The sequence below is a fragment of the Rhineura floridana genome, chromosome 2 (assembly GCF_030035675.1).
Source record: "Rhineura floridana isolate rRhiFlo1 chromosome 2, rRhiFlo1.hap2, whole genome shotgun sequence".
NCBI classification, from domain to species: Eukaryota; Metazoa; Chordata; class Lepidosauria; order Squamata; family Rhineuridae; genus Rhineura; species Rhineura floridana.
The window spans coordinates 105,031,310-105,040,190 of NC_084481.1; the positions used below are offsets into that span (position 1 = coordinate 105,031,310).

General features: G+C 41.4%; 1 long non-coding RNA gene across 1 annotated transcript in view; it reads left to right on the forward strand.

Annotated features, from left to right (window-relative positions):
* The window catches only part of LOC133376941 (uncharacterized), a 30,317-nt gene extending 26,487 nt beyond the window's left edge, over positions 1 to 3,830 (forward strand). Inside the window, exon 3 of the long non-coding RNA XR_009760584.1 lies at positions 2,408 to 3,830. This is a non-coding gene — a long non-coding RNA (uncharacterized LOC133376941). The remainder of the gene's footprint in view (positions 1 to 2,407) is intronic.
* The last annotated feature ends 5,051 nt before the right edge of the window (positions 3,831 to 8,881 follow it).

Consider the following 8,881-nt stretch of genomic DNA (forward strand, 5'->3'; position numbering starts at 1 on the left):
CTGAGACCACCGCATTAGCGAAGCACCATAAAGCAAAGCGCTATAAAGCGGGGCCCTACTGTATTTCAATCTGCCTTCTGGCCTAGATTTGGGACTGAAATTGTCTTGCTGCACTGTTTTCCCCTTTAAAGGTAGTCATTTAGGGAGAGTATATTCCTCTTGATTTCTCTGGACCTCTCACTGCTTTTAAATACCATTTACACTGGTATCCTTCAAGATTGCTTATCTGCGATAGATGGTCACTGAAGCACTGGAATCAAATTGTATATGCACATATATGTCAAATTGAGCTGATCAGTCTGAACTAGATGGATCAGTAGTCTGACTCAATATAGTCCTTTTATTTATTTATTTATTTATTTATTTATAACTTCTATACCACCTTCCTTGCAAGAGAGCCCAGGGTGGCAGCTACAGTGTTCAAGGCTCTATGTAGGTGTTCTGTCCCCACTAGGACAGCAACCCAAGCTGGAGTATATGCTAGGCACAGAGTCAAGAGTCACTAGGTCACATACCACTAATACCATCTCCAAGTTTAGGAAGCAAAGCCAGGTCAAGCAGAGGTCAGGTTCCAGCAAGATAAGGTCAGGCAAAGCAGAGGGTAAATCCAGATAAGTGAGGTCAGTCAAGCAAAGTCCAAAAGGCAAACAAGCAAGGTGAGTCAAACTTGGGTTAGAAGTCCAATCAGTTGCTCCAACAGCTACTAAATCCAGACTGAGCCTTACGTAGGGCTGCAGCTTCCTTTAAGCAGGTAGCCTCACCCCAATGAGTGGAGCCTCTACAAAGAAGTCCAGAGTGTTTTAGGACCTGCTGAGTCAAGCAGTTCATGAGAGGCCAGAGTTCTGTTATGGTCTCCAAACTGAAGTTCTTTGGAGCCTGAAGAAGGTAATACAGCCTCTTCAAGACAGAGGGGCACTAGCATCACAGGCTCCTCTGGTGCTGTAACTCCTGAAGCGGCAGGAGCATCAAAGACTGGTTAAGAGGCCACATTATCCTCCCGGTGTGAGATGTCCTCTGAATCCATGGTCTCTTCCCTGAGGGTGGGAAGTCAAAGCCTCAGGTCATGACACGAGGTTAGCCATTCACAACTGGTATGTCTGGTTTTATGGACTCCATTCTCAGACCTTATGCTATCAGTACTCTAAGTTACTTACAGGATACCACTGATTTCCCGAGGGAACTACAATCTATTACCTTTCTCCCAGAAAACACCATCCTAGCTATCATGGGTGTTGAGACCCTTTACACCAACATCTCCCCACAAAGATAAGACGATAAGCCATCATGAATATCATCCCCGACGGGGCTCCAGCACACCTTACCAAACTCTGCCACTTTGTACTTACCCATAACTATATCATCTTTGGGGAGAACAGATGAAAGGTACTACCATGGCCACTTACGTGTTTCCAAAGTGTGCCAGAGTCTTCATAGCGGTCACAGAACAACACTTTCTTAGGTCCCATCCCCAAAATCCTCTTCTCTAGCTGAGAAACATTGATGACATCTTTATCACCTAAACTCATAGACATAGACATGAGACACTTCAGCACTTTTGCCAGGACTTCAGTAACTTTCACCCCACCATCACTCTAAGCCTTGACCAGTTCACCCAAAAGGTAAAACTTCTGGAAACAACTGTGCAGCCACATAATAGACAAATAAGCCCCACCCTGTGTAGGAAACTCACTGATCACTACACATACTAACATGCTACACATGCTTGCATATCTCCAACTTCCAACTAGAATGCATCACAAAATCCATTGCCTACTGCCAAGCCCTGAGCTACAACCACATTAGTTTACATTCATTGGATATAGCTTCATGCCTAAAAAGTTTACATCAGACATACATCAGACATTCCTCAGACTACAAAATCCACCCAATAAAGGGGGGAGACACAGATGAACAATGCCAGATTATTCTTGGGTACCAAGCTACTATAGGACAGACCCAGACCACTACCACTTCTTGTCATTTACAGTTCCCAATAAAATCACTAAAATGTATTCTCAGAGTTCTAAAGCCCATCCTGGACAAGGACACTTCCTTCTCACAGGCCTTAAGTGGCAGGTGTGTACTTGCTTACAGACAGGCACCGATCCAAGCCCTCTCAGAGGTTCAGAGAAGCCCAGACCACTTCCAGCTGTTGAGGCTCCTAGCTGTAATGAAAATAAAAATGATGGCACATGAAACCAAAGTAAGCCCCCCCAAAAAGAGTAGTTTGTTTATATAATCAGCTGATCTGAGAGGACACATTCATCAGAGTCTAGTCTTGTGCCATCAGAACGGATTTATTATTTTTAATATTTATGAGCATTTTTCAATCTGACAAAATCTATATCAGTTAACAAGAAAAGTATGTCTTTTACAAAATCACATCTCTTTTTCCTTTAATTTGCAGCTCTAAGTGTCACATTTCGGTCTGATGCTCACCACACCCCTGCCACCATCTTGGGTGATAGCTGGTGTGTGCATGCACTCAGTGCACTAGCACAGTAATGTGGGAGGTGGCATGGGCTTAAATAGGTCCAGCTGCACAATCTCTCATGTTGCTGCATCAGCGTGCTAATATGCTGCATGCACAAGCCTGCCATCACCCAGCACTAGCATGTTGACGGGCCTATTTAAGCCTGCACTGGCTGCATGGAGAGTGTTAAGGGCCTGCTGCAGTCTGATGCCAGTCCTATTGGCTCTGCCCCAACCTAAACAGCTACTCATAACTCATAACAGAGACTCAAGACAAAGAAACCAGAGTCTATGACAGATCCAGATGCCAGTTCTGTCTCCATGTCTACGCTATTAAAGGCCTTCATGATGTCATTCATCCATAATATCGGGTTCATTCATGTGCTCATTTTTCAACGTTAAATACCCTTCTGCATTCTACAAAGGACAAACAGAACAGTCTCTACACAAAAGAATAATTGGACACAAATCTGACATCAGAAATAGCAATATCCAAAATGCAGCGGGGAACATTTCAACCTTCCAAAACACATCGGATGAAGCAGAAGTCCACAAATTTGTATGCCATTATAAATTTGTTGTTCTTGTGTTACACGACTCTTTGTTGTTTTTGGTATGATGAGACTGTCTGTGATCTTGATAGCCTGAGCTTTCCATACTTTAAAGGAATCTACACAGGAATCAAGATAGCAAGATCTAGGGTTCCCACTGACAAAGGGATCAAGATGGCAAGGGTGGCGTGCCTAATTCTTGCTCCATGGCATTAACAGCCCCTCTCCTCTCCAGCTGTGTCTCTCATTCTGAACTAAAACTCACAAATACAGCTTTTTCCTTAAGGTTTCCCCACCCACCGTGCCAACCACACAATCCATAGGGGTTACACTCCCATCTCTCCTTTCTCAATATTGTGTTGCCACAGCAGAAAAGAATGTAGTAGCTCAACAGAGATGCTTATGTAGTTTCTTTAGCAAGCCACACATTCCTGAAAATGAAACAACTGCTGGAGAACAAGGAAAAAAGTGACCATCACATGACATGGGGGAGGGCCTCCACTGAGGAGTGGATCGGGGAAGTATTTGGCGGGTCTCACTTGGGCCCGTGTTCTGAAACTGAACTATGCAGTAGAAGAGAGGGACAACAGGGTCGAAACCCAGCTACATCCCACCACACTTCACTCACTGGGGTTATTAGAACATAGTGGGATGTACAAGGACAGTGTAGTAACCCCAGCAGTGTAAATGGCTACTGAAATTATTGAACCTAACAGATTCTGATGTGATGGATTAATTGAAATGTTTATTTTGACTATGGTTATGACAATAAGATTATCATAATTAGTAATGAGATGGATTAATCGATATGCTTATCTGGAAAAAAAATTGATAGATATATTTCTTAAAGAATTGAAACCTCTCTTTGACTTTTTGTGGAAAGAATAAAGTAATGTTTATGAGATTTGATGATTAAGTAAGATAACTACTGGAGGAAAGTGATTTTATAATATGACTTAAGAGACAGGATTGTTATATATTATAGACTTATAACTGATTTGATCTTTGACAAATGGGAAGTCAATATTTTACTCTTTATTTTTTATTTTTGTTTTTTTTTTTCTTTTTTTCTTTTTGTTTAACTATTTTTGATTTTGTTTTTTGTCTTTGAATGTTTTATGATTTTGTCTTGTATGTTTTATGAAAATCTGAATAAAAATTATTGAAAAAAAAAAAAAGTAACCCCAGCAGTGTGGAAAGTCAATAAAAATTCTGCATGTAACTTTCACTGGAAAAATGATGACTAGGTAGCATTAGGAGCCTTCTGGCTGTTAGCATCATATTACTTTTAATAATAAAATGTGCAAGCAATAGAATTTTCCGAAGGGCTTGAAATATCCCAGAGGGAAGTCCTCAACTATTGATTGATCGATTGATTGATTGATATCCCGCCCTTCCTCCCAGCAGGAGCCCAGCGTGGCAAATAAAAGCATTAAAAACACTTTAAAACATCATAAAAATAGACTTTAAAATACATTAAAACAAAACATCTCTAAAAACATTTTTAAAAAGCTTTCAAAACATCTTTAAAAAAAAGGTTAAATCATATTTAAAAAAAAAATATTCAAAAACATATTAAAAAGCAATTCCAACACAGACACAGACTGGGATAACTACCAGTTATAGTCTTTAGCAACTGTGAATTGCATGTAAAAAAAAAAACTGACAGGATGACATGAGCAGTTTATTTCCCTAAAGGTCAGATGTGGATGGAAAACATTGGGGCATCTATATTTGTGTTTTTGGTGTGTGTGTGTGTGTGTGTGCACAGCAGGTGATGTTTAAATTAAAAAATACTTATCTGCCTTCAGTTTGCTTCTCCCATTTTGTCTTACCTTCCTCTGGGATAAGCAAATGCAAGGCTGCCTTGTCACCAGGTCTTTCTAATGCTTCTTCTCCAAGTCTGCAGAACATAATGGAAAGTAGTGGAAGCAGGCATGGCTGAAACAAAGCCTTACACATTCCTGGTGAGGCTCCCTCCTCTCCACCAAAACCCTTGGACTTATATTTACTACAGAACACTGAAATCATAGCCACTTTCCTTCCTCAACACTGTAATTTTCCTGCCAGACAGCCCTGTCAAATTTTAAGATTGGATGTAGTCCTATTCTTAACTGTGCTCTCACCGGCCCACATATTTGTGTGGCTGGCAAACTTCTAGTACACGAGTCCTTGTATAAGTAGCTTGTATGACACAGAGGCAGCAAATGTTTCCTACCAAAGGGGGTGGGGAAGAGAGAGAGACACTTAATGTGGCAAAAATGAATAATTAGTAAATTACAAGATTGTCCTTGGCTCCACCAGAATCTGTGACAAGGTTAAAAACATTTCTGAACATATAACCTTTGAATCACAAAGCAGGATTTTGCCCTTTAAGAAAGTAGGCCTGTGCAACTGACCAATCAACGTGCGGTCTTACAGTCATGTAGAGTAGCCCACCAGGGCCTGTATAAAACATCTGGTTGGGATGCCTACCTAGGAGTATGAAAAAGGTTGTCAAACACTTCTCCTGTGGTTCAAATCTCAGCTAAGCTGGAAACAAATAGTAAAACCGCTATCTTTAAATCTCATGGGATGTGTTCTACCTTTCAGAATTGGTGTAAGGATTACCAGGATAATGAACTGTATGGGGATGTGTTTTGAGCAAAGCAGGTTTTTTTTTAAGAATCATTGGTCTAGCTCTCTATAAAGCAGCCTCTAATATTGTAATAGCTTCACTAGAGGTACCAGAAAACCAAGTTCGTTTTGAGAGGGCTGGTTGATATCCTAATTGTTTTGGAAACATTTTATTTTTAATATTGTAACAGCTTCTCACTAGACGTACCAGAAACCAAGTTCATTCTGAAAGGGCTGGTTGATATCCTAACTGTTTTGGAAACATTACTGTTCCATTGCCTTAGTTTCTAGCCACTTGGTGGTTGGCCCTACTGAACACGTGAGAAGTCCAGCATTTGAACAAGAGTTAGTGAAGGCATATCAAAACTGCAAAAGACCCAATGGTAACTCCTGGTATGATTTATTCTCCTACCTATATCCTGACTTTTCACAAATGGACTACTGTGCACATTTTATTTTATAGATTTATAAAACAATTTCTGTACTGCTCTTGATACCAGAAAGTACCAAAGCAGTTTATAACCAAAACAATAAATAGTAAAACATATCAGTAAAGCATATCCATAAAACCATATCAGTAAATGTTATTGTCCAATTTCAGTAATTAGGGTGGGTGTTAAAACTGGCATTAATAGCCTGTGATATAAATTCTATATATCTCACACTGCCAAACCCCATTAGAGTTAATTTTTTTGTCTCTTGCAGGTTGTCAAATACTGAGAGCAAGGAAGACAGGGAATAAAGCCTGTCTGTTCCATTACCCTTATGAATGGATATTTGACATATTACCTTTGACAACCCTTTTATTTTTAAGACACACCAATAAAATTCATAATTGAAATTGAATTTGCGGGGATTACAATAATTTAGGATTAAGGAACTACTGGAGACAGCAGCCTCCAGTAAGGTAAGTTGTTGTGAGTAAAAGCATTCAACCTGAAAAGAAAAGAATTGCCCCGGGGCAGAGATTCACATTGACACTTATCTGAAGAGCACAGGTGCAGCAGCTCCCTCCTTTTGTTAAAGAGGTGATAGTAGTGCTTCCTGCTGTTTCACTCCAAACTGACTCTTCCAAAGTGTATCAGGGCATAGGACAGGTAAGTTTCTGTCTCTCTCATATCTGAGAGCCCCTCCAGACTGTGGGTATATTTTCTAACATGTCATTGACTCAATAATAGTGCATTGAAAAAATGGACTGCCTTCAAGTCGATTCCGACTTATGGCAACCCTATGAATAGGGTTTTCATGGTAAGCGGTATTCAGAGGGGGTTTACCATTGCCTTCTGCTGAGGCTGAGAGGCAGTGACTAACCCAAGGTCACCCAGTGAGCTTCATGGCTGTGTGGGGATTCAAACCCTGGTCTCCCAGGCCGTAGTCCAGCACCTCATTCTACATCATTCTACTTTGTTCTGAGATGCTTCCTCAGTGTTACCACATGAATGTTGTCTAGAGGGGTTCCCTTGCACAATAAAGGCAGGACAAAACAAACAAACCCAAAATGTTTGTGGCATAAAAAGTTACAGCATTCTAGCAGGAAGCTATGGGACATGCACTGCTTGGAAAGGAAGCAGTAAGTCCACTCCAAAACATTTGCAGGTGCAAACAGCCTTGAAAATGGGATCATGTATAACTGCCCCTCCCTTACAATCCTCCGTGGCGCAGAGTGGTAATCGGTGGTAAGGCAGCCGAAGCTCTGCTCACAGCCGGAGTTCGATTCCAACGGAAGGAGGAAGTCGAATCTCCGGTAAAAGGGGTCGAGGTCCACTCAGCCTTCCATCCATCTGTGGTCGGTAAAATGAGTACCCGGCATATGCTGGGGGTAAAGAAAGGCCAGGGAAGAAACTGGCAATCCCACCCCATATATATGGTCTGCCTAGTAAACGTTGCAAGACGTCACCCTAAGAGTCGGAAACGACTCGCGCTACAAGTGCGGGGACACCTTTACCTTTTTATAACTGCCCCAATTCCATCATGGGCACAAATCCCAATTAAAGCACAATAAAAAGGATATCTGGAGGGGCCCTAAGTTACTTCTTGTTAGTTACCCACCAAAGACAAGTACCCAAGTACTGTGGGAGGGGAAGTATGAGAAATGGTGCTTGTGGGCTCCACAGCTTTTTAAGCTAGGAATTTCAATATGAAACTGTAAATCAAAAATGCTACTACTGTTGTCTATTCTGAAAACAAGTGGTGAGGGACTAACTGCACATTATGTGCAAATGTGTGTAATTAAGCCTTGGTGTGTGTGTGGGGGGGGGTGTTTATGAGAAGCTGTAGTTTTGAGTACAGGAGCCATAAGAGAGAAAAACTTTTATTCCTTTCCTTGTCAACCATCTATCTGCTCAACCTCTCTCCTGCTTTTAACCCACATGGGGTTGCAGATACACCTACAAGAGTAAAGTATAAAAAGACCATAAACCCTGGTCCTTCTAATTTCCTCTCTAACAAATCAGCTGCCTGTGGGAAATCCCATTTTGTAATTTACAATTTGAGACTAGCAGTGGCCTCTCTTCTAGATGTCAACTCAATATTGATTCTAATACATTATCCTAAGCGGCTAAATCACAAAGAAGCAGCCAAGCATGTCCACTTGTAGCAAACTTATTTCATCATCCCTCTCTCTGTGACTGTATTACCAAACTCTAATACTCTAGTGTCTTTTGGCACAGCTTTTGGTTCCCTCCCCCTTCATCCTTTGCTGTGTTAATCAAAAAGGTAAAACCCTGCCAGCAAAGATTTGCATTAGTTGCTTTTAAAGTATATTCATATTGGACAGATATATAGTTCCCAGCAGATAGAGCAGGTGACCCTGCTGAAGTTCTTGTCACGCTGTGGAACAACAAGGTACGTCAGGCTCTTGATTGACCTGAGTGCCCTCTCTAGCATTGTGGAGCCCAGTTTGCACCTTAGTACACCAGTGAACTAAGCACAATTAAATAGGCTGGACAAGGGCTAGATCACAAGTAGCGAAAGACGTGCTGTGAGGCTGATCAGACACATTAAAACATCATAACCATGCCTACTATGTGGGGGCGAGGGCGATGAAGAAAGTCCTCTGCTACCATTGCATCCTCAAGTAGCCATCCAGTGGAGCTTTTCCATATTGTCAGGGGTCTGTTGACATAAGCTACAGGAAATGTAGACTCTTCAGAGGCTCACTGTGAATTGTTTGCAAGGCACTTTGAGCGTAAAATTGTTCACCTCCATAGCAATCTTGATGCCCCATCCAGTGAGATGTCCAG